This window comes from Grammomys surdaster, unplaced genomic scaffold (genome assembly GCF_004785775.1).
Source record: "Grammomys surdaster isolate TR1022 unplaced genomic scaffold, NIH_TR_1.0 134, whole genome shotgun sequence".
Lineage (NCBI taxonomy): Eukaryota > Metazoa > Chordata > Mammalia > Rodentia > Muridae > Grammomys > Grammomys surdaster.
The window spans coordinates 8415822-8439778 of NW_021604592.1; the positions used below are offsets into that span (position 1 = coordinate 8415822).

The 23957-nt window shown below is 44.7% G+C and overlaps 1 non-coding gene across 1 annotated transcript; it reads right to left on the bottom strand.

Annotated features, from left to right (window-relative positions):
• Positions 1–21577: 21577 nt before the first annotated feature.
• Positions 21578–21740, bottom strand: LOC114617148. Its single transcript, XR_003710748.1, has one exon. It is a non-coding gene; the product is annotated as a U1 spliceosomal RNA (small nuclear RNA).
• Between the last annotated feature and the right edge of the window lie 2217 nt (positions 21741–23957).

Consider the following 23957-nt stretch of genomic DNA (forward strand, 5'->3'; position numbering starts at 1 on the left):
CCCCCCCCAATCCTCCTCACATACCTAAAACAGTGCCTTCTGCAGAGTTCCATGTGGTCTCTGATCACATTCGTTAATGTGTTGCAGTAAGAAAATATTCCATAAGGCTAAACAGAAGATACACTTGTGCATTGTGGACTGTGGAAGGGGTGTCTTTGTAGCTCGCCTATTTCTTGATTATGCCCCCCCCCGTGGGGCCAAGATACTACAAAGACAGATTTACAACCATCTAAAGTTAGTCAGATAAAAGCTAAGTATCCCCAGAACCCACACTGGAAAGGCTGTGACATGAGGTAGCAAATCCTTAAAGCTCATTGCACCTCAGTTTGTGCCCAATGCCTGGTGGCTTCCCCAGAAACTGGGGCCCATCTTTCTCTCTAAGAGCGTAGGAGTCTCGTGGCTTCTGTGACCTTCCACTTCTGGGCAGTGCTTAGCAAAGAAACCCATCCCTGAAGACCAACAAGACAACTGACAACAATCACTGGCAAAGTTATGGAACAAGAGGAGTCTTCAGCCACAGTTGGTGGGAATGCAAACTGGCACAGCCACTCTGAAAATCAGTATTGGGAATCCTCAAAAAAAAAAAAAAACACTAAAATTAAATTTACCACATGAGCCAGCTATACCACTCCCTGGCGCATGCCCAAAGGACTTGACATTCTATTCCACAGATGCTTGTTCTGCGGTGCTCATTGTCACGCTATTCATAAAAGCCAGGAAATGGAAACAACCAGTGAGGAAATAGAACAATGGGGGGGGGCAGAGAAAAGGATGTAATTCTATTTCAATCAAAATCATGTAAGAAAGAAAGAGGGGGGAAGAGGGAGGGAGAGGGAAAGGGAGAGAGGGAGAGGGGAGGAGGTGATCCAGCAGTCAAGGGCTGAGCACTGAGAAAGGATTTTTGGAATCCCAGCATCAGCTCAGCAGCTTACAGGCTGTGTTCTTTGGCTGTATCAGGTCGGGTTGGTGGTAGAAAGGAACTACGAGACTGTTCAGAAAATTTTCACGTGGGGTCTAGAGAGTAGTGTGTAGTCAGCTGCTGCCTGTGCCCTGGACTACTCGCCACTTGGCCCTACCTGCCCTTGGGGGTTGGAGGTAAAATGGCACGGAGTCAACAACACAGACTCTGAGAGTGGTGAGAAACGCCAGGGCACGCTCTTCGGAACACTGTTGCAAGGTCCCCTAATAACCTCCATCCACCCGTTGGTCCCAAGAAAGCATCTCTTCCAAACAGCAGTTCTGGATAGGCTGGCATTGTCTAAGCCCAAGCCCTTGGTCTCTCTAGCAATCCTCAATTAGGTTTTCTTACCAGAGATGCTTTTGCGGCTGCGCCCCCGCCCCCGTGTTTACATAGAGGTGGCTCCCTGTTACAGTCCGCAGGATCTGTTAAGGGTATGCAAATCAGGGAAATGAAACGGAAGGCGTGCTGGTACAGGGACTGACCAGTCACTTCCGTGTTATCTTTGTCTGAGTCCCCAAACCATTCCACCTGCCTGCCCACCTCTCCCAAGGAAGGGAACTAGGAATTTCCATAGAATGTAGTAGGAAAGACTCATTTTCCAGAACCATCCACATTGCCGCACATCTGCGTTCCCAGCTCCTTACCTTCAGCTCCATTCTCAGGACTAAGGGCCACTTCTCTGACCTGGAATGGGAAGGATCCTGATCTCACAAATGGGAGTCTCCCTCCTATCCTATTCCAATCTACTGTTCAAGCTTTATCACCCAGTAACTGTCGGAGCTGCCGCGCAATGTCCGAAACAATTCTGTGGCTCAGCAAACACATTTATTGTTGTTTATTTTTGTCTGTTGTTTTGTTCCCCGGGGCATCTTTTAATTCTTCCATTTAGTGAACAACGTGAGCCCAGAGAAACGAAGAAAGTAAACTCACACCGGAGGTGTCCCCGGTTTGCGCTGTGTCCCCAATTGGCCCAGTTACTTTTCTCCGCACCGCATTCGATCCCGAAGTCTGGATAGAAGAGCAACCGCTGTGTGTGTACCCACTGGGTGGCGCTCCTGGCGATTATTTGTGGACAAATCCCTTCCTTTGCCGAAGGTGCCTCCTCGTTCCTAGAATCTCAGCTTTGACAAAGAAAGACTTTTGTCTCTTTCAGGAAGGACGAAGGGCTCTTTCAAAGTACTTTTGTTTGATTCCCAGCACCCATGACAGAGACAGCTTATAACCTGCATTGACTCCACCTTCCAGGCGATGAAACAACCTCTGCCAGTCTTGCATGTGCTCACATGGGCATACATGCATAATAATAAAATACCCTTTTTAAAAGTCGGGCCAAAGAACATAAATGTTCCAAAAACTCATTATGGGTAAAGCATACAGATCTCCCCACATTTCTCCTCCTGTCATTCCCCATGGCTACTTCAGGAAGTTTACAGGCAATTATTTCACTTTGGGAGAGACATTTTCCCAGGAATCATTTGAGAGAGCCCTGTATGACAACAGCCAATGTCCAAGCAGCTCCCACACGTGGAACATTCTAGAAAGAAGATCACCAGCTTTGCTTTCTGAGCTACTGCTAACCGAGAGCAGGCATCTCCCCTTCTAGGAGAATTATGGGGGTTTATTACATCCACAGGATGACAGCTGTCTTTCTGATGGAGGGCTTAGGGAGTCCTTAAACAAGCCTCTAGCACCCCTACTTTTGTTCCTTGTACCCCATCTCCCCCTGCAGGCCCCTAACCCCCACCAGCACAGAGCAGAGTGGGAATCACATGCTCCCAGGTGTGGCTGACCTGTCTATACTGAGTTCTTCACCAGGCTGGGACACTTCTTTCTCCACCATGGCCAGGGATCAAGTAATAAAAACACACAGGTCGCCAGGCCTTCAGGAACTCAGGGATTAGCCAATGTTTCCCGAACCCCTTCCATAAGAACCCTCTGACTCTTTCTGTACATATTCTCCGAGACACAAAAGTATGTTCAGATCCCTTCCCTATCCATTGCTAAGTCCAACCCAATATCACAGAAGAGAAAGAGTAAGTGGTCACACAGCAAGATTTCAAGCTACCAGTGTTAAATTACCAGTGGACTCTCACTATAAGCCAATGATCCAATGCAATTTTTGTTGTTTGGGGTTTTTTGTTTGTTTGTTGTCTGTTAGTCTGTTGAGATAAATTGTCTCTGTGTAGCCCAGGGTATACCTCCAACTCTTGTTCCTCCTGCCTCTGCCTTCTTGGTGCTGGGATTACAGCCATGTACCATCACATCTTATGAACCAATAAATATCAACGTAGCTTTCACATAGCATATATTTACTGAGGGGCTTTTCTACACCAGGCCTGGATAAGGCTATAGAAAGTAGGAGTAAATAGGATGGCAAATCTTTGCCTTGAGAAACAGAGATAGACTATAACAAGGCTTATGCTGGGGAAAACAGAGCTACCGTGACCTATAAGGGTTCCACTCCAGCATAGGTGACAGAGAGATAGGTCAAACAAAACAAAACCCCCAAAACCAAACAACAACAATGAAAAACCAAACAAACAAACAAACAAATGCTCTTTAAAAAGGGAGGCAAGAATCTGAGAGTTGAGAACCTCTGAGCAGATAAGGTGGACGGAGGCAATGATGGTTTTGAAATTTGTACAGGAAAAGCAAGGCCCTTAGACACATGCTACATAGAAGAAACCAGACACAAAGAGCCACATGTTATTTGACTCTGTGTATCCAGAATCCAGAATCTATGAAAAGAGAAGATAACAACTGTCAGCACCGAGCAGGAGGATGTGCGACGGCCTCCATGAGGAATGTGGCAGAACCAGGCAATCCCTGATGGTTGCAAGTCTAGTGACTATATGAAAAACAAAAACAAACAAAGGCACAAACAAAAGCAATGACTTTGAGACTTCAGCATGGAGGATTGGAGGCCAGGGAGATGACTCAGTGGGTAAGAACATTTGCTGCACAAATATGAGGCCCTGTCTGAGTTTGCCTCTCCGTTGCTGTGATAAAACTCTAACCAAAACCAAGCTGGAGAGGAAAGGGTTTGTTTGGCTTACACTCCTGGGTAACAGTCCATCACTGAAGGAAGCATGGGCCGGAACTTATACAAGAACCTGGAGGCAGGAACAGAAACAAAACTACAGAGAAACACTGCTTCTGGCCTTGCTCTCCATGGCTTGCTCAGCTTGCTTACTTACGCAACAGAGGACCATTTGCCAGGGGCGGCAACTGCTCACGGAGGGCTGGGCCCTCCCATATCAATCACTAATCAAGAAAATGCCCCACAGATATGCCCACAGGCCAATCCGATAGAAGCAATTCCTCAATTGAGGGTCTCTCTTTCCAGGTGACTCGACTTTATTTCAGCTTGACATAAACTAACAAGCCTAGGACCAGAGCTTGAATCACCAACACGCCCTTAAAAATTAGGCATGGTCACACATGCCTGTAACACCAGCATTAAGGGAGGTAGAAACAGGAAGATTCCAGGAGCTTCCTGGCTAGCCAGCCTAGCTGAAAGGGTAAACTTCAGGTTCAGAGAGGAACCCTACCTCAAGGGAATAAGGTAGAGAGTGAGAAAGACACCTAACATCCATCTATGGCCTCCACATGCACCTGGCACATACATGTACACATACCACACACATACACACACAGACACACACACACACAAAGTGATGAACGGTTGTAGGTCATAGTTCAGTGTTATAAAAGGGTGGCTCTGAGGTCCACCGAGCAACTGAATTATATTCACTTGGGATGGGAGAACGATTTCCCTCTGATAGGCTGATCCTGAGTGCCATGGAAACCAGTGCATATTAACACAGAGAGTCACATAGTCAGACTTGTCCTCTAGGAACCTAATATGGATATCCCAAGGAAGACATATCACAGTGGGGACCAGTGGGAAGACTGGTGCTGTTCTCTAGATGAGAACCAGAGGCAGCGGTGAAGGAACAATGCAGGGTTCCAGGAGAGACCAGAGCTCAGGGACTGTGAAGGAGTCAGGGACCTGTGACAAGAGGGAAGAGCCTAGGACGATTGAGGTGAATGGGACTGGGCTGAGGGAGCCACAGGAATGAAACTAGGAGCCATTTATCAGGATGAGGAGCCTGAGGTAGGGGAAAGAAGCGGAATTACATCCACGAGGGGCCCCTGAGTTTGAGACATCTGCATGAGACTCTGGGACTCATATCCAGGAGGAGCCATTGGACTCTGATCACCAAGGCTTTGGGAATGGGCAAGTTGCCCCAAGTGGGTGTGGAAGGCAGAAGAGAGAGAGCCAGGTAGTAGCCTGGAGAGCTCGAGCACACAAAAGACCAGAAGCCAGGAGCCAACCATGAGAAAGAGGGGCACGCGGGATCCCGGGAGGGAATGTTGTAAGAGCATGGTGGAGGGAACTGGGACCTCGGAAAGGATTTAAGGAGAGGCCGGGTTCTGGAGACTCTGAGGGGGCATAGTGTACATGAGGCAGGGCTGAAGGGAGACGGGACAGAATGAGGAGAGAGTAGGTAGGGGTGGAAGAAATGGATAGATTTTTGGACTGAGTCTGTGAAGGAAAGAAGTGACGTTGGAGGCAGGACTGAAGCAGGAGGACAGCAAATTTGTTTGAATTCTCAAGGCCTGGAGAAGGGGGCACCATTGAATCAAAGTTTCTAAAGAAATGGGTCTAATCAGAATTCACAGTACCAAGTACCAGGGCCTGAGATGGGGCGGGAGGTGGGGGTGCTAATAAACCAGAGATGAGGAAAGGGGATTGTCATATGGCTTTTATTTTGACGCTGAGGCCGGAGACAAGATCAACCACTGAGGCTGCAGGCGAAGCAAAAGGGACTTGAATGAGCAGATGTCAAAACCTGCTCAGGGAGCCGGCTGTTAGAAGAACAAGTTGTTAAACACAGTTATTGAACATCAAATTAGAATAGATCCACATAAACATCTCCAACGCCTTTGTGAGCACGGCAATACTGGAGCCGCAGATCTAGAGTCGTGGGCGCGGTAGAAATGAGAGCAAGTCACACATGACAAACTGAGCAAAACTCCCTTCCTGGGGCTTCAGCACGAGCTAGCAAACTGAAGCTCCAGCTGAAGGAACTCAGAGGCGACAGAGAGGGGTCAGACTGCTGTGTACTTCACAATAGACCAGCCAGCTCTTATTGATTTTCTGGGCTAGGCTAACGTTTGGTAATTGTCCTTTGGTCATGGGCATGGTTTCAAAAGATGTTTTTCCTTCTTGTGGGTAAACATTCTGACCTTGAGGTTTGTGAGCTAATGGACAGTGACTTAACCCCATAACTGCTGAATTGCTCCTCCTGCTGGGAACCACTGTCTTCCATTCAAGTTCCAGGCTGTGGTTTGCTCTAAACCAGTGGTTCTCACCCTTCCTAACGCTGTGACCCTTTAATACAGCTCCTCGTGTTGTGGTGACCCCCATCATAAAATTATTTTTGTCGCTATTTCTTTGCTACTGTTACGAATCATAATGTAAACGTCTGATATGTGACCCCCAAGAGGGTCTCGATCCACAGGTTGAGAACCACTGCTCTCTTAGGTCTACTAAGCACAAGATTAGGTGGATAAGGACATTCCGCCTCCAGCAGACAACAGGTCAAGTTAACCCTTTATTGTTATGGTTTTGGATAAACCATTTCTCAAATATTCAACGTGTCTGCTTGCAGAGCTCAGTGGAAGCTGACCTCATGGGTTGGGACAACAAAGGGGACAGACACAATATGAAGGCAGAGCTAGTCAATCCTTGTATAATACTTCAGGCTCTCATCAGATATCTGCAGGTTTAAGCAAAGAGTGTTTTTAGAGAAAGCAGTCTTCAAGTTGCTGGGAAGTAACCAAGGCAACTGTTATCTGAACCCACACATCTGAGGTTTTATCTCTGATAAGCTCGTGGGAAGCTAATGGTGCATTGCTCTGCTGTGACCTGGAAATTAGTGATTTCTAAGCTACCTAAGACTGATTGCTGTGACTTTGTCCTGATGGATGAGCTGACTTCAGGGCCTTACCAAGGGCTTTTGGTGGGATAAGGTTTGTTCTCAGTAACCCTCCTCCTTTGTCTTTGTCACTTGGATATCCATCTCAAATGCCACTGGTCTTCGCATAGTCTAGTCGCAAAGATCCCTTGTCTGTAAACATTCTGGCCTTGTGACCATTTAATCTGGTGTTTTCCAACAAAGTGGTTTAAAGCACACTTTTAAAAGGTAACAGGTTAAGAGCCTGAGTTTATCAGCTTTTTGGACGCCATCACCTCCTATCTCAATGGTTCAAAATAGCTGGATGAATGCATAGCCTTTTCTGCAAATGGTGTAAAAATGAACACTGTTCTGGAAAGACTTTGTGAGAATGAGAAGATATTTATTATACATTTGACAAAGGACGAGTTTCCCAGAGTTTGTGAAGAAGCCATATAATCCAACGGTGAATAAACAACCCAGTTAGGAAAGGAACTGGTATACACATGGCACACGGAAAATGCTCAGTATCACTAACAGAAAATACTCAGCACCACTAACCAATGGGAAATGTCCAATGACATTCCATTCCACAATCACATTCCATTCCACACACAGCACCCAAAATGGAAAAACAAAACACCAAATGTGGGGGAGGGTGCAGAAAAACTGGTTCATTCATATACATGGCCGTTAAAAACACAAAATGACGTGGTCATTTAGCATAGGTGTGTCAGTGACCCAGCAACTGCACTGGTACACATTAGTCCAAAAGAACAACAAAAAAAAATGAATGCTTATGCAAACCTGCACTTCCATGTTCAGGAGCTAGAAATGACTCAATGTTTTCTGATAGGTTAACCGTTAAGTGACCTGTGGTTCTAACCTCATCCGTACCTCAGTATAATGCTCAACAAGAACAGGTTCATAGAAGCACCAACTTGATGGCCCAAAGCCCAACCGTAAAGATCACAGGCCATGAGATTTGATTCATCTAATGTTTCTTAACCAGCATGATTAAAGAAACAAAGAACAGATTCATGGTTGCCAGGCATTAAGGGTAGAAGGAGAAAAGAGGGCACTGGCTTTGGGAAAACAGGAAGAATCCCTGTGGTGACAGAAAATGTTCTGTGTCTAACCTGTGACAGTCCTGAGATGCCACTGTGGAGGAAAAGCTGTGTCAAGGCATAAGGGATCTCTTTGCATTACTATCGTCTGTCTTTTCAGAGATGATCTCATACTGTAGTCCAGGATTGCCTGAAATTCATGCTATGTTATCCAGGCTGGCTTCAAACTCACAGCAGTCCTCCTACCCACAGCTGCCCACGTGCTGGGATTGTAGGTGTGAGCCATCGCTCCTTTCTCTTTGTATTAGATCTTACAACTCCACGTGAATCTGCAATTATCTCCGAGTTTAATTAAAGAAACAGTTAGATGGGGATTTGTATCGTGGACTTTCATTTATATAGCACACTTAATTGGCAAGATCATGTGTTCAGATTAGCAAAGGTACAGGGCAAGTGGAGGGCAGTAACTAGGTTGTTACTAGAAGGTTCCTTGTGGGGAGCTGTTCTGTTTACTGACAATGGGAGTCACAGGAGTGGTCACATGTGAAGAGGACTACACCCCTACATCCGCAGGTGACAGCGGATGGAATATGAATCTGAGCGAGGTGGATGAGCAAATCAATATTAGGTCACCTGATATGATACGGTTCTATAAGGCACCATCACCGGCTAAAGAACATGAGACCTCTTTGTGTTCTTTTATTTGTAACTTCAGTTTTATTTTATGTGTATGGATGTATTGCCTGCATGTGTGTCTGTCCGTCTTGTATATACAGTGCCCTCAGAAGCCAGAAGAAGGTATAAGATCCTCTAGAACTGGAATTATTAGATCATTGTGAGCTGCATGTGAGTGCTTGGAATAGGACCCAGGTTGGGTCCGGAAGAGCAGCCAGTGCTCTCACCCACTAAGCCATCTCTCCAGCCTTCTGCCTTATTTCTTACAGTTATATGTGAATATATGAGTACCACAACATTTAAATAGTACAATTACAAATCAGTGCATTTTTTAAAAAATTTAGTGCTAAAAGCATACAACTTCCTGTTTCATTGATTGTATCATTGCTGTGTGAGTTGATGTCTGTTATAAGATCTGTGGTATCTGGCTACTGCCATGTTGGTAGCTTACAGCAGACTGAAATGGGAGTATTAACACCATCACAATGGGCAAACACTACAAAATCAATACTTTCTTCAGAGCCCGCTGTTACACGTCTGCCAGTGCACTGTGGGGTCACAGTCTGGGGCAGTGGAGTTCTCTTTGAGGAGGACAGAAGCTGGAGTAGTGACATTAGTTAGACACTGTCCATAGTCTGGTTGGGTGGAGATCAGGACTTTATAGTGACCTAGCCTGCCCTATTCATCATTATGAATGTTTGGGGGAGAGTCTTGGGGGAGGAGCTGAGTTTGAACTAAGGGATTCTCGGGCCATGGTCACCTTATGCAACTTCTTTCTTTCTCTCCCTTCATAGCTGACTCTGTGACTCCCACTGACTGGTACAGGAAATGGCAGGTACCCCACTGAGAGGCTGCTTGTGAACCTGTATTCCTCTCTTCCTCAAGGAAGTTTACCAATCCCTAGTTACCAGAAACTCTATGCAGGCAATCTATTGGGGCTACGTATGTCATATTTGTATGGTAGACATACATTTACTGAAGGGACAAACCTCTGACCCTTCTCCTTTTGCTACTGGACTATGGGCTACTCACCTGTAACATGATTTAGATTGTTACAGATTATATGCCATGCGAGGTCTCCTCCAAGACCTCCAAAAGAAGACACCAATATTGTCTTGTGAGATGAATTCACCTTCCAGTCCTTATCATGTTGCTTTCTGCGGTTGGGGTTAATAATTCTCATGAATTTCTTACTCCCCCAAACAAAACTAAAAAATAGACAATAAGTGAATCTGTTACCCAAAAGGACAATCTGCCTTAGAGTCTCTGCTTGAATCCCACAATCTGAGATATTGCAGGGGTTGAACTCATAGAGTCCAAGCTGTCCTTAAGATCCCTGGATAGCCAAGGATGATCTTAAACTCTGGATCCTCCTGTCTCTGCTTCCCAAGTGCTGGGACTACAAATGTACAGTGCTGCTGTACAAGGCCTACTCAGCTTCAGGGAAAGATTTAAGCTGCTCTTGTTGAGGCTAGCATTCTTCCAGGTGCCTTCGAGGGAAGGTCAATGGGGAGGAGGAGCATTTAGGCTATAATATAGGATATAGTGCTTGGAGCTAGAATGTGAAACTTGAGCTGAGAGAGACACGGAGGTAGCAAGGATGATGGCTGAGAATAGTGTAGAGGTGTCCACAGGCTGGAGGCCTCAAAGAGCCTAAGCATCACTGTTAAGCTAGTAAAATAAAGGGGAGCAGTGGAAATCAAGAGATAATCTCCAGGAGTCTCCAGCATGGCCCTGGGGATGTGCAGGAGCAGAGATGAGGCTCAGTTGTAGAGGAGCCCTAAGGGTGACATTGGGGACATTGATCAGGGGTCAGAGTCCACTCGGTTTATTTCCAGGGAGCCTGATGCCTCCTCTGGTTGAGGCAGGATTTGGGGTAGAAGAGACACTGGAAAGAGATAAAGGAGAATAGTAGAGAAAAAAAACAGGATAAAAAGGAAAAGACTAAAGAGAAAAACCATTCGTTCTTAGCACAGGCAAGGAAGGAAAATTAATGTAGAAAGCTAAAGGGAGTTTGGGAGACCGCTGGTGATATTAAATGTCTCTATTTTAATCAAAAAGGCTAAAGGTCTTAACTGAGAGTCTAAATCACCCTAGAGGCCAGGCTAAATCACAGCCTTTGTAATGCTTAAATTGTCATAAGAGTCTGAAATTATCAAACTTTTCAGAGCATGTCCCAAGTTACAAGACAAAGGTTACCTACAAAAATGAAAGAGTGGCCAGGAGAGTCTTCTTGGTTCATGGGGACCAGCCCGCTGACATCCCTCCACAGTTCCCAGTCCTCAGTGGTTGCATAGGGCAGTGGAGGCAGGGCTGGAGACGCAGCTCCAGGCTGCCCGCTGGAGCGACCTGAGTTCTTTTTAGAGACCTCCATTCAGGTGAAGCCAGTATTATTGACTTAAGTGCAGAAAAGAATTTCAGGGTGAGCCAGTGAGAGGAAGAGTTGGACTCAATTAGAGGAGATCTAGGTTGAGCAGTGGTGGGCTTCCCTAAAGATGGTCACACACGCGTGTCTCTGCAGTAGCCATAGATATGATTTTGGTGGCTTCCGAAGTCACATCTCAAAGGGTTCTAGTTATCTTTATCTTGTGAAAGCAACCATCCGTTGCTCTCTGGCGTGCCCTGATGGGGATTAGAGCTGATAAAGAAAGACCCTGGACCCTAGGGGATGCGTGGGTGTGAAGGTGTTTTTACTATGAACAAACGTGTATAGTCATGTTGTAGAGAGTTCTAGAAACTATCTGGGAAAAAGTAAAACCATCATACTAAGACCTTTAGCATGGTTCATGGCTATTGTAATGTTTTTCTTGGTTCTTAGCAAACCCAAAGCTTCTCCAGACTCCAGAGTTGGAGGCAGGGGTTCCTTTCCTCTCCTGTGTACACTTAACTTCCCATTTCCCAGTTGCTCCAAGACGGACTAGTAGGGGAAGGAAGCTTCCTAGACAGAGGAGGCTTGAACTAGAATGGAAGAGGCTGAAGTGAACCTCAGAAAAGCCTGAGCCCTATGGAGACCCAAACATGGAGTCAAGAATTTAGTTTACTTGCACCTAAGAAGTGAAACATCCTGTCAGTCCCTTCAAGGTGCAGAAGCTGTGTCATCCCGCCTCAAATACGGATTGCATACTGTCCTGTCACACAGTGCTTAGTAAATGTTTACAGACTGAAATGCTCGGCAAATGTTTGTAGAGTTAAATGGAGCTGAACAGAGAAGGACGGAGGGATTCAGCCAAATCCATTGGCAGTGTGGAAGAGCCTAAACTCAAGATGGAGAATGGAGGACCCTCTTGGTGGAAGATGGATGGAGACAGCTTTGCTTTGCTTCTTAGTAACCCCAGCACGACCACACAGCCCTAGATGGTAGGTCACAGCATCAACCATGCCTATAGCCATAGAAAGTTATCTCATGAGCATCAGGACCACTCAAGCATGCTCCTACTAAATGACGTCTGTTGTGTCCAGTGCAAAACTCAGCACATTGGGAGCTCAGAGACGCCCTAGGGTGACACTGCAGGTCAGAAGTGGACCTAGGTGCACCACCTTCTAGTGGTCTACCACATACCTAGATGAAGCCACTCGGCCTCTCACTCGCTATTTGTGCCCACTGATCCTTTTAGACAAATATGGGTCTTGTCTGCTCAGAAAGCTTGTGCCAAATAACTCTCATTCTGTAGGTAGAGGTGGGGCATGGAAAATTCCGTAGCTCCCATTGTGAAAAGTACTCCATTTTGGGAGCAAAGGAAGGGCAGAGGGAGGAGGGAGAGAGGCGAGAGGAGATGATTCAGAAACAGCTGAACTTTGAAAAACGGAAGAAAAAAATCTCTCGTGCACTGCAGAAAAGTGCATTTTTAAATGAAGCTGTGCCAGGGGACTGAAAAATTGCTTATGAGCGGAGGGCATTGGCTGAGGGAGCAGGGAACTGACAGGGCAGACTGAGGAACTGCTGGGAGCGTGCTTGGTTCAGAGGCGGCAAAGGAGGCTCAGAACACACGCTCAATCACCAACTTGCAAGAGGCCACCAAGTCCTACAGCCTCTGAATAATGTGACCACCGAGGAAGATGGATTCCAAATAGGACAGCCACTAAGTGCTATGGCCACTAAATGCCTTGAAGCTAAATATTACGTTTACTAAATACCAAGATAGCAAATGTTAGAGGCACTGTTTAACACCTAAATTAAGTAGGCCGGATGCTAAGTATTACAGGCAATAAAGAACACTGAAATTAAGTACTTCTGACAATAAATATTGTAAGCACTACACAACGTATGGAATGCTATGTGCTCTAAATACTACAGCCCCTGAATCATCCAGCCACTAACAGTGTAGCAATGAAACCACGCCTTAGACATCAGTATTAGTGTTAGAACTCTAGTATGCCAGGCCTAGGGAAAATCAAGAATGTCTGTGAAGAGAATAACCTTCTTAGGACCCTGAATTCTCATCTTGGACCTATCGTCTGAACTTGAGCCACAAAGTCTGGAGCCTGGTGGGCACTAGGGCTGGAAGAGAGCAGGAAGAAAAAGGGCATGTATTCACTTTTTGAGAGGGGGTCCTTACATAGAGGTTAAGGTTTCCTTCTGGTGGAATGCTATGCCTGGGGTTGGCAGCCAGTTCATATTCCCCTAGCTCTAGTGCTGGGACTGCACCAAGAAAAGACTTTTTAGGTAGGGATGGTGGCACATCCTAGCACTCAAGGAACCGAGACAGGAGGATCTTAAGTTCAAAGATAGCATGAACTACATAGTGAGTCTCTGTGGGAAAAAAAAGACAAGAACAGGGCATATATCTTAACTCTTAATTGTATAGTGCTTTCTTATCCTTTAAGAGTTGTGGAGAGACCCTCTCTAAAATGTTACTTTCAATTTTTCATGATCAAGAAACAGGCAGGGTTCTGATCTATAGAACCATGCCAAGGGCTCGTTTGCTTAGTTGCATCCAGCCATTGGCCAGGCTAAAAGGCTCCCTTCCTATACTTACTACCTTGTTACTTTCCCATGTGGTCTGCTCCACATGGCTATCTTGGGCTCCCACAGTGTGGTCTTAAGATAACCAAACCAATTTGTTAGACTGGCCTCCAAGAATGTGCACCAAAGAGTCAAAGATAGATTGTCCATCTGCCAAGGTCCATCCTCAGGAATCCAAGTCACTTCTGCCATATTCTGTTGGCTAAAATAAGTCATAGAATTATCTCATATTTAACAAAAGGAAAGCCAGACATGGTGGTACATGTCTGTAATCCTAGCACCCAGGAGGCAGAGGCAAGTGGATCTCTGTGAGTTCAAGGCAGTCTGGTCTACATAGTGAGTTCTGAGACAGCTAAAGATACATTCTACCAAGAAAAAGTAAAAGAAAGACAGAAAGAAAAAGAAAAAAGGAAAAGGAAAGGAAGGAAGAGAAGAAGGAAGAGAAGATAAAGAGAGACAGGCTCCATCTTTGACAAGAAATAAGGAGTAAAAGAGTCTTTGGCTATATTTAACCAAGGTATAGGTGCAATGAATGCTGTGGTGACTCACCCAGTATTCTCTTCAGGATAGAGGCATTTGCTTCTGAGGGAGTATCGAGTGCTTACAGCACTTTGCTCAGTAATAGTTTCCCTCTTCAGGGAGGACATTTCCCGAGAGAGAAGAGCTTAGCTTCCTTACATCAACTTATGGCTATTTATAATAACTTTAAAGGCCCACGCCAGTTCTGGAGTCCCCTACATCAGTCCCAGTTGTTAGGTGCATTGCTGTTCAAACTTCTGCTTCTTCAACTTCCCCAAGAATGTGTTCCCGAGCATCTTTCCCACCCACTCCCCATGTGTGGATATCTGCCCCTAAGTGTTTCCCAGGTGCCTGACCTCAGCCATGGGCCTGAGTCGTGAAGGGGCACACAGTGGGTTAAACAGCATTCAAAATAGGACAGGACTCCATCAGGCAACAGAGTATCCAAAGGTAAGGCTCAATGGAGAGGTGAAGGCCTTGGAGGAGTGAGTAAAATGAGAGATCAGCTGAGGTTCGATCCAGGCAAACACTTACCCATCATGCTAATATGAATAACCAGGACATTGTGTGCAATTGACATCATTAAAAATACAAGGCATTGCAATGCACATCTTAAGACTTAAATTCTGTAACTCACGGCTCTGGTTGCTTATTTCAGGATGGATTGAAGATGTGAAAATGATGAATTGAAGAATGTGACCATACTTAAGGCTAAAGGAAGGCTCCAGGTTCCCCGTTTTTTTACACCGCCTTTACACAGCATTCTCCATCAGCCAAGTTCTTTCCATTTACAAGAGACCGGATTTAGGTAAGGTCATTGATTCATCTGGAGAGTTAATTATTCATTTGAATTGGTTTGTGGAAAAGGCTCCAGAGAGCCCACAAGAATAAATTGAAAAGCTATTAGAACCAACAGGAGAATTTAATAAAGTAGCTGGATGCAAAATTCAATAGCTTCCTCATCAACTAGCAACAACCAATTAGAAAATACAATGGGAGTTAAGCAGGCAGGGGGACAGAGATAACAACAATAACCAAAGCTCCTGGGATTCACCATCCCAACAGGGCGGGACACCGGAAACTCTCCTAACAAGGTGGGATACAGGAAACCCACATCTTCCAGTTTATTAGCTTTGAAATCTCATGACATAATTAGATGGAAAAGCATGTTGTGTTCGAACATGGGGAGGGAGAAGGAACGCCCTGAAGAGCTAACCTGCTCCCGTTAAAGAAAAGGAGAGCTGGGTAGGTCGTCTGGCATGATGGAGATGCATCCTTCAATCCCAGCATTCAGGAGGCCATGGCAGGTGGATGTCTAGGAGTTAGAGGCCATCCTGGTCTAAACGTAAGTCCAGCCAGTGCTAAGTAGTGAGACCTTGTCTCAAGAACAGATGTATACGGGAATACTTAAGAAAAAAGTTGAAGGTGAACAGGAAGGAAGTTCGCCTTATCCGATTAGATGTACACTGAAGCAGAAATTATGAAAATAGCGTGACGTAAGACTTGGCAGACACATTGATGGGTGATACTTACCAGTAGATGCCAGAGTGCAGGAAGAGCCTGCTGAGCACCTCGGGATGTGTAGCCTTCCTTGCAGCAGGGCTGCTGCCACGGCAGTAAGCTAAACTAAGATGAGGTCATCCCAGATTAGATATCACGGGAGTTTAAGAAGAGGGAACATTAGGCTGGAGATGTAGCTCGGTTGGGAGAGTACTTGCTTAACATATGTCTTAGCCAGTGTTCTGTTGCTGTGACGAGATACTGTGACCACTGCAGCTCCTGTAACAGAGAACATTTAATGGGGAGATGGTTTTCAGTTTTGAAAGTATAGTCTGTTATCCTCATGGCATGGAGCATGGCAGCATGTAGATCTCTCAAACATGGTGTCTGAGAGATCTGCATTTAGATCCAAAGGCAGCAGCAAGAGAAAGACACTGGGTCTAGCCTGGGCTTCTGAAGCCTCAAAGCCCACTCCCAGTGGCATATTTCCTCCTATAAGGCCACACCTACTTCAACAAGACCACACCTCCTAATCCTTCTGTATACTGCCATTCCCTGATGACTAAGCATTCAAATACATGAGCCTTTGGGGGCCGTTCCTATTTAAACCAGCACAGCAACGCATGAAACCCTGGGTTTAATTCCCAAGATAGAGTGAAAGAAGAAAATAAATAAATTCATTTATATTTCACATCAAATTTTATAAAATGCAATACCTCAGGGAAAGAAAGGTACACACACACACCCCACACACTTTGGATAAGGGGACAGGTGTTTTTTTTTCCCATTAATTTATTTTTTATTCACTTTACATCCTGACACAGCCTCCCCTTCCTCCCAGCCATTCCCCCCTCCCCCCATGTTAGTTTTGGTTTTATTCTGATAAAATACACACAGAATTTACCATTTGTGGACATTTTAAGTCCGTGACTCAGAGGCAGCAAGTGGATTCACAGTATTGTTTAAGGTTCACTACTGTGATTTTTTGGGACTGTTTTTACGTTTCAGAACCTTTTCATCCACCCAGGTTCCCACTGAGTCCTTTAAGCACTAGGGGGGGGGGGGGGGGCCGCCCCCCCCCCCCCCCCGCCACCGCCACCCCCCCCCCACCCCCTTGCCCTCAGCCTCCAGTTCCTTTGCTATGTGGTACTCTCTTTCTCTGTAGGTGCATCTATTCCGACACTCTATGGGCGTGGACTCACAGCCTCCCCGCTGGGTCCTGATGTCTTGCACTTCGAATGCCTTCAAGGCTCCCCTGAGTTGCAGTAGGTTTCAGAATCCCATTCCTCTTCACGGCTGAGTGATGTTTCCTTACATATCGTGCTTTACCCATCCACCCTTCAATGGATATTTACATTGTCCGTTCCTGTTATATCCTAATAAGTGCATGTTGAGAGTCCTGCTTTCATTTTTTTTGGTGCTATACCCAGAAGGGCAATTATTGGCTCATACGCTAATTTTATGTTTAACTTTTTGCAGAATGTATGGTTTATAAATTTTTCATTTGCATTTTTCAAATGTTCTCTATTGGTGTTTTATAATTAAAAAATGAACATCTTTTTCCCCTCTAAATGCTTCCATTTCAGCCTTTTTATTTTTCAGTCCAGAGGATGACATTGGGTGTCTTGGTCTGTTACCTGAAACAGAGTCTGTCAATGAACCTGGATCCAGGCTGGTGGCCAGCCAGCCCTGAAACACTAGAATTACAGACATGTACACAACCACATTTGCTTTTTATGTGGATGCTGTGGATTTGAACTCATGTCTTCATGCTTGTGAAGCAAGCCTTTTACCCACTGAACCATCTCCCTGGTTCCTCCCTCTTTTGTCCTTCCTTCCTTCTTTCTTTCTTTCTTTCCTTCCTTCCTTCCTTCCTTCCTCCCTTCCTTCTTTCCTTCCTTCGTCAGAGATTCCCTGGCAGACCAGGCTGGAGGAGCTCCTGCCTGTGTGTCCTGAGTGCTGGAATGGCCGGGATGAGCCGGCACAGGCAGCTTGCCCACCCCCCCATCCCCGCCCACTGCTTTCTTCTCTTCTTTCTACCTATCCTAAGACACCAATCCTTGGAGCCAAGCAACATATGGCTCATTTTTGTTGTTTGGTTTGTGGATATTGTTTTTTTTTTTGGGGGGGGGGGGTTCTAGGAAGCCCTAACTGGCTTAGAACTCATTACGTAAACCAGGCTGTCCATGAAGTTAAAATGATACTGGCCTCTCCACGAGTGACAAAATGACTGTTTTAAATCTACTCAGGATTTGTTTTGATTAGCTAAGGTGGCAATGAAAACTCTGGCCTTTTGAGGGGAAAAAAAAGATTTCTTTTCTTTTTACTTAGGAGGTTGCATGCGTGTTATGGCACCTGAGGAGGCTGGAAGAATGGAGCCTCTAGATCTGGAGTCAGAAATGAATGTGTGTCATCCAATGCGGGCGCTAAAAACCAAACTGGGTCTGTAAAAATCAGTATATTCTCTCAACTGCAGAGCCATCTCTCTAGGTCCACAACTGTGCCTTTTAAAACAAGAATATATTATTTACAGTTGCCTAAAAAAGGGGCCAGGCAGGGCCATGTCGGGACACAGGAAGCAGATAGAATAAGTGAAGGCATGAGCCAGGGTCTTTAGTGTGATTTCCATAAATAGAGTGGATCGGATCCACACACCTCAGAATAAGTAGTTGGAATAGTTTTAACAGGCTCTTGACTAACAGGATAACTCCTAGATGCCCAGTAGCTGTATGGTATCTAGGTTTAGTACATTGGTATAATTTAGAGCAGGGAAAATGTTGGCTTCATGTATAGAGTCAGATAAAGGAAGTGCCTGAGGATCTGACCGCAGACTTGATTCCTGCATGTGAAAGCAAACTCACAGGCAAGGTGTTTAGTCTCCCCTGGTCAGCAGGTTCTCAACCTGCAGGTTGAGATATTTACATATCATCTACATATCAGATATTTACATTATGATTTATAACCGTGGCAAAATTACAGTCATGAAGTAGCAATGAAAATAGTTTTATGTTGTGTGTGTGTGGTGGTGGTGGGGTCCACCACAACACAAGGAACTGTATAAAAGATCTCAGCATTAGGAAGGTTGAGACCCACTGCTCTAGGTTCTCAGCTGGCCATGTGGGGATTGTCTCCCGGGATCAGGAAGGCCACCAGATATCAAAGCACAATAGACAAAACCATGTGGTCCGTATAAAGATACATGTGCAAGGTCATTCTCCACAGAATTTCTAATACCAGAGGCCAGAACCTGGGATGGTGCATGCTTTCAACTAGACAAAGTGTAGACTCAGATGAGGTGGATCTCTGCACACACCTGTGAGAGATTTTCTTAATCAGGTCCATTGAGATATATAGACCCATTCTAAATGGCAGCACCGTTTTATGGGTGGGGGTGAGGATATGAAAAGGAAGAGGTAGCAAGCTGGGAACCAGTATGGTTGTATCCATGGCTGTCTGCTCTTTATTGCGGATGTGGTGTGACACGGTGTTCAAGTTCCTACTGCCTTTCTCCAGACTGACTTTCCCTGCGTGGTGGACTGTAACCTGGAACTGTGAGTCAGAGAAACCTTTCCTCTTTAGGCTGCTTTGGTTGGAGTATGTTATCACAGCAACAGGAAAAGAGACTGATACAGAAACCAAGGAAACTTTTAGAACCTATGGAGTTAGCTGCTTAAGTAAATTGTGACATATCAAAGCCATCGAGGTTTATGTAGCCACGGGAAATTATTTTGAAGTACATTGATTTACAGCTATTTCTTTAATTATAAAAAAAATCACAAAATTGTCACCACATTGGAACACGGTATTGGGGGTAACCAACATCTATGTGCCCGAGACAATTGCCACTCATATTTGGCTTCAGAATAAACTATGCCTTATTTTCCTTGAGATGAGAGATGTGTTTTTGTACTGACAATAATTGATACCCAATATGAGGCCTTAAGCAGATCCAGTTTCAACAGAGGGGTCACCTAGATTAGTATCAGGTGCCCACATGGACCACTATGGCCAGGTGTTCAGCACTGCTTCCTTGAGCAGATGCTGGTGAGTTCTCTCCAGGGGTCATACCCTCATGGGTCAGTCCATGGCCCATTGCTTTATTCTGGATGGTTATTTGGATCTTATTTTGATATACTGTTTTGTTATTAGAACATTTGGTTTATTTCACTAGCATTTAATCTTTCTTCTGCCAATCCTTCAAAATACAATTCTGCACTCAATTTTTTAAAAATCACGTATATGTGCATGTTTCCATGTATGTATGTATGTGTGTGTGTGTGTGTGTGTGTGTGTGTGTGTGCAACTGAAAAAAGAGGCCAGGAGAGGGAGTCAGATTTCCTGGAGCTGAAGTTTAGGCAGTGTGGGCTGTCCAGTGTGGCTGCTGGGAACTGAACTCAGGTCCTCTGGAAGAACAGCTAGTGCTTTTAATCACTAGGCCATCTCTCCAGCTCCACAAATTTGCTTCTTCCCACCCCCATAGCTTCTCATGCCTTTATTTTATAGCTTTGTGTTATCTTTATTTTAGTAATTCTATGATCACGTGACCACAAAGAGACTGAAGATGCATTTTTTTCCCCTCCAGCCCAACAGGGTGGAAATGTCAAAACGACCCATGAATATAATTGACTCATAGGGAAGCCCAGAAAAATAGATAATTTTTGGGTTGGAAAGAACATTATTGGCCCAGTTGGGAAGAGACACACAGTGCTGATCGCCCAGTGTCTTGAGCCCTTCATGTTCCAGTAAGCGTGCAGGACAAGTCTGAGACACAGAGGGAGAAGCTGACCTCAGGATAGAAGCTGCAGAGGTTGCTCCTGACAGCACCACATAAACCAGATCCCTCTGTAGCACACAGACGCTTTAGATTTTCAGGAGGAAATAAAATAAAGAGATTCAAGGAAAGAATGTCTGGAGGAGGAGAACTACCATTTCTTTCTTTCTTTCTTTCTTTCTTTCTTTCTTTCTTTCTTTCTTTGTGTGTGTGTTTGGAGACAGGGTTTCTCTGTATAGCCTGGGCTGTCCTGGAACTCACTCTGTAGACCAGGCTGGCCTCGAACTCAGAAATCCGCCTTCCTCTGCCTCCCAAGTGCTGGGATTAAAGGCATGCACCACCACTGCCCTGCCAGAACTACCATTTCTTATCCTGACTGGTTTTATGCTTGATAATTATGTTATTTCAATTTTCAAGTATTTGGAAAATGAGAAAAATGTATCTAAAGATCAGTCCTGGTTTACACTTGCCTTAGTGGGGACAAATGACACCCTAAATTGGGTTTTTGCATGCTACACTAAATTCTTTGGTAATAGAATGTATAGTTTTTGTTTTGTTTGATTGTTGTTTGTTTGTTTGTTTGTTGAGACAAGATCTTTCTGTGTAGCCTGACTGTCCAGGAACTCACTGTGTAGACCAGACTGGCCTCAATTCACCAAGATCTTCATGTCTCTGTCTCTCAAATACTGGGCTTAAAGATATGTGCTATCACACCCAGCAGGTAATAGAATTTAAAGATCAAGAATAGGCATTCTTTAAGTGGAATTTAAAAGCATCTAAAAATTATGAAATGAGTGATTTACTAAAAAATGAGACTTTTAGAAATTGCATATATAAGTTTAAAAGCAACATTAAAAATAAAATAAATAAATGCTCATCAGGTAAGCCTGCTGCCAAGCTTGATAACGTGAGTTCAATCCCCAGGACTCACATGGTGGAACAGAACAACAGAGCCAACTCTATAGTTCTCTTTTGAACTCCACATGGCACACACCACACACACACACACACACACACACACACACAGAGAGAGAGAGAGAGAGAGAGAGCATGCGCACACACATGTGTGCATGCACACAATTTTAAAAATAAATATAAAATTATTTTAAAATATAGATGGTGTGTCAGAACTATAAGCTCAGAGAAAATTAATTTTTTAGGGGAAAAGCTCAAACACTATACCCCCTGCCACAAATTATGCAGTTGAGTTTTTGGCATTTGGGGAAATTGCAGGAGTCAGCATAACCAGAGTGTAATGGTGAGCCTTACTCTCGGGAAAACATCCTTCTTGATTATGGTATCATCTCTGCTGGGTAAGTATAAAAACTAACTTTCTGAGCCCTCCCCCTTTCATCTGTCTTCCCTAACTTTGTCTCTTCCTCCTTGTCTCCAAGAACACAATTCTGTTTCAAGGAAAAGACGGCTTTAGGATACTATGTAACATGGTCAACTGCAAGTGTTGGTGCTTCCCTTGAGTCCGCTCAGCATTTGCACAGCAGAGGCAGCTGGGTCTCTATGAGGAGAAGGCCAGCAGCCTATTTTACATGGACACCACTAAAAAAGAAATGTGTGTGTGGGGGGGAGAGAGAGAGAGAGAGAGAGAGAGAGAGAGAGAGAGAGAGAGAGAGAGAGAGAGAGAGAGAGAGAAAGGATAGGAAGGATGATGGATGGATCAAGGAGAAAAATCTTCTTGTAGGGGTTTCTTACTCTCTGCAGCTTAACTCTTAAGCATAGACACCCTTTAGGCTAGGAGTGTAGCTCAGTGGTTGAGCATCTGCCTGGCATGCACAAGCCCTGATAGAAAACACACAGCTTTAATACGAGATCTCAGGAGGTAGAGGCAGGCAGATCCCTGTGAGTTCTGGTCTACATAGCAAGTTACAGGCCAGTCAAGGCTACATAGTGAGACCCTGTCACAAAAAAAAATATTAATAAAAACAGAAAAGGCTATTGCCCTAAGTACAGAATAAGTCTTAACTTTGGACTTTTTCTCTTCCTGTGAGTTTGTGTTGTATCTCAAATAGAGATGAACGTTTCTACTTCACTTTTGCAAAAAAAAAAAAAAAAAAAAAAAATCACTCTGGTTCGATCTCACTGTTTCCATGGGATTGATTTCACACGCCATTTTGAGTCTAAAACAGCAAGGGAGAAACTGAATCTGTCCTCCAAAGACAAGACTTTTATACTTATAACTTTACATGTGGTACAATTATTATTGTTGGCATGAAAAATTTAAGTGTGTGTGTGTGTGTGTGTGTGTGTGTGTGTGAATATAAACATGTTTAGGATGATTTTGGACTGTTTGGACTACCACTACATCTTTTGAAAAACAGGTTTCTCGTGGTCCTTATCTGGGTCAAGTCTAGAATGGCCATCTTTAAAAAAAAAAAAAAAATTGCCCTCTGAGGTTGGAGAGATGGCTTGGTGGTTAACAGCTTGCATTGCTCCCACAGAGGATCTGAGTTTGATTTCCAGGACGCTAAATGACCAAACTAATGCCTAGTCCTGGACCTTATAAAGTTACAGCTTGGCTTAGGTTTTTTTTTTAACTTTGATTTATTTAGTGTGCATGTGTTGGGGCATGCTCACACCATGGTCTGCATGTGAAGGTTAGGCAATGAGTGGGAGTTGGTTCTCTCCTTCCACCCTATAGAGTTGGGAGATCAAAGCCAGCTTACCAGGCTTGCCAGCAAGTACCATGGCTTGCTAAGCCGTGTTTCCAGCCCATTTGAACCAAGTCTTACTTAAAAGTATTCAAGATTCTCACTATCTTCATAAAATAACTCCTTCATTAGCCAACATAATTTGGCCTTTATAATTCAGTGTTTAAATTGATAAATATTTATTTTAAATTCCCCCAGCCAAGGAAAGCTATTTTGGGGGTGTGCCTCTATTTTAAATCCAAACTCTTACAGCCACAACCAAACCCCTTCAACTGAATAAAAAGTGGTGTGGAGGCGGCTTCTCTGATTTCCTTCTAAGCCAGGCTTTCCTAGTGAGAACCTGGAGATCGGGAAGCTCACGAGCACCTTTTCTTCACACAGGAAGCTGGAGCTGGAGGTATAATTCTAAGGATAGAACAATCCCTCCCTCCCAGAAGCTGTGGCCTCTACCTCTAGGCTTGGCCCCACCTCCTCGGAGGATTCCAGTGGAGCTTCTCCACAGCCCTGGAGGGGAGTTGCTATGGAAGCATGCTCACTCCTCAAGTAGATTCAGGCAAATTCGCCTTGAGTCTGACTTTTCTGATCAATACATTTGCTAGTAGCATCCATTTCTGGATCTTGTAGTGAGGATGAAAGATGCTGATGGCCCTGAAACCATGTCCACAAACTCAGCATGAGCCCAGTAAAAGGCAGTGGCTAATGGCATCTTCTGCTTTGGGAAAGAAGGTTGCTCCCTTACAGCAAGATTGGCAGACAGGCACCACCTCGTATGCCAACTGTGAGTGTCTGGTATGGTTGAACAAGGAAACATGGCGATGGTGTTACTGAGACTCCTCACAGAACTTGCTCATATTACACAGACATTGCCTTAATGC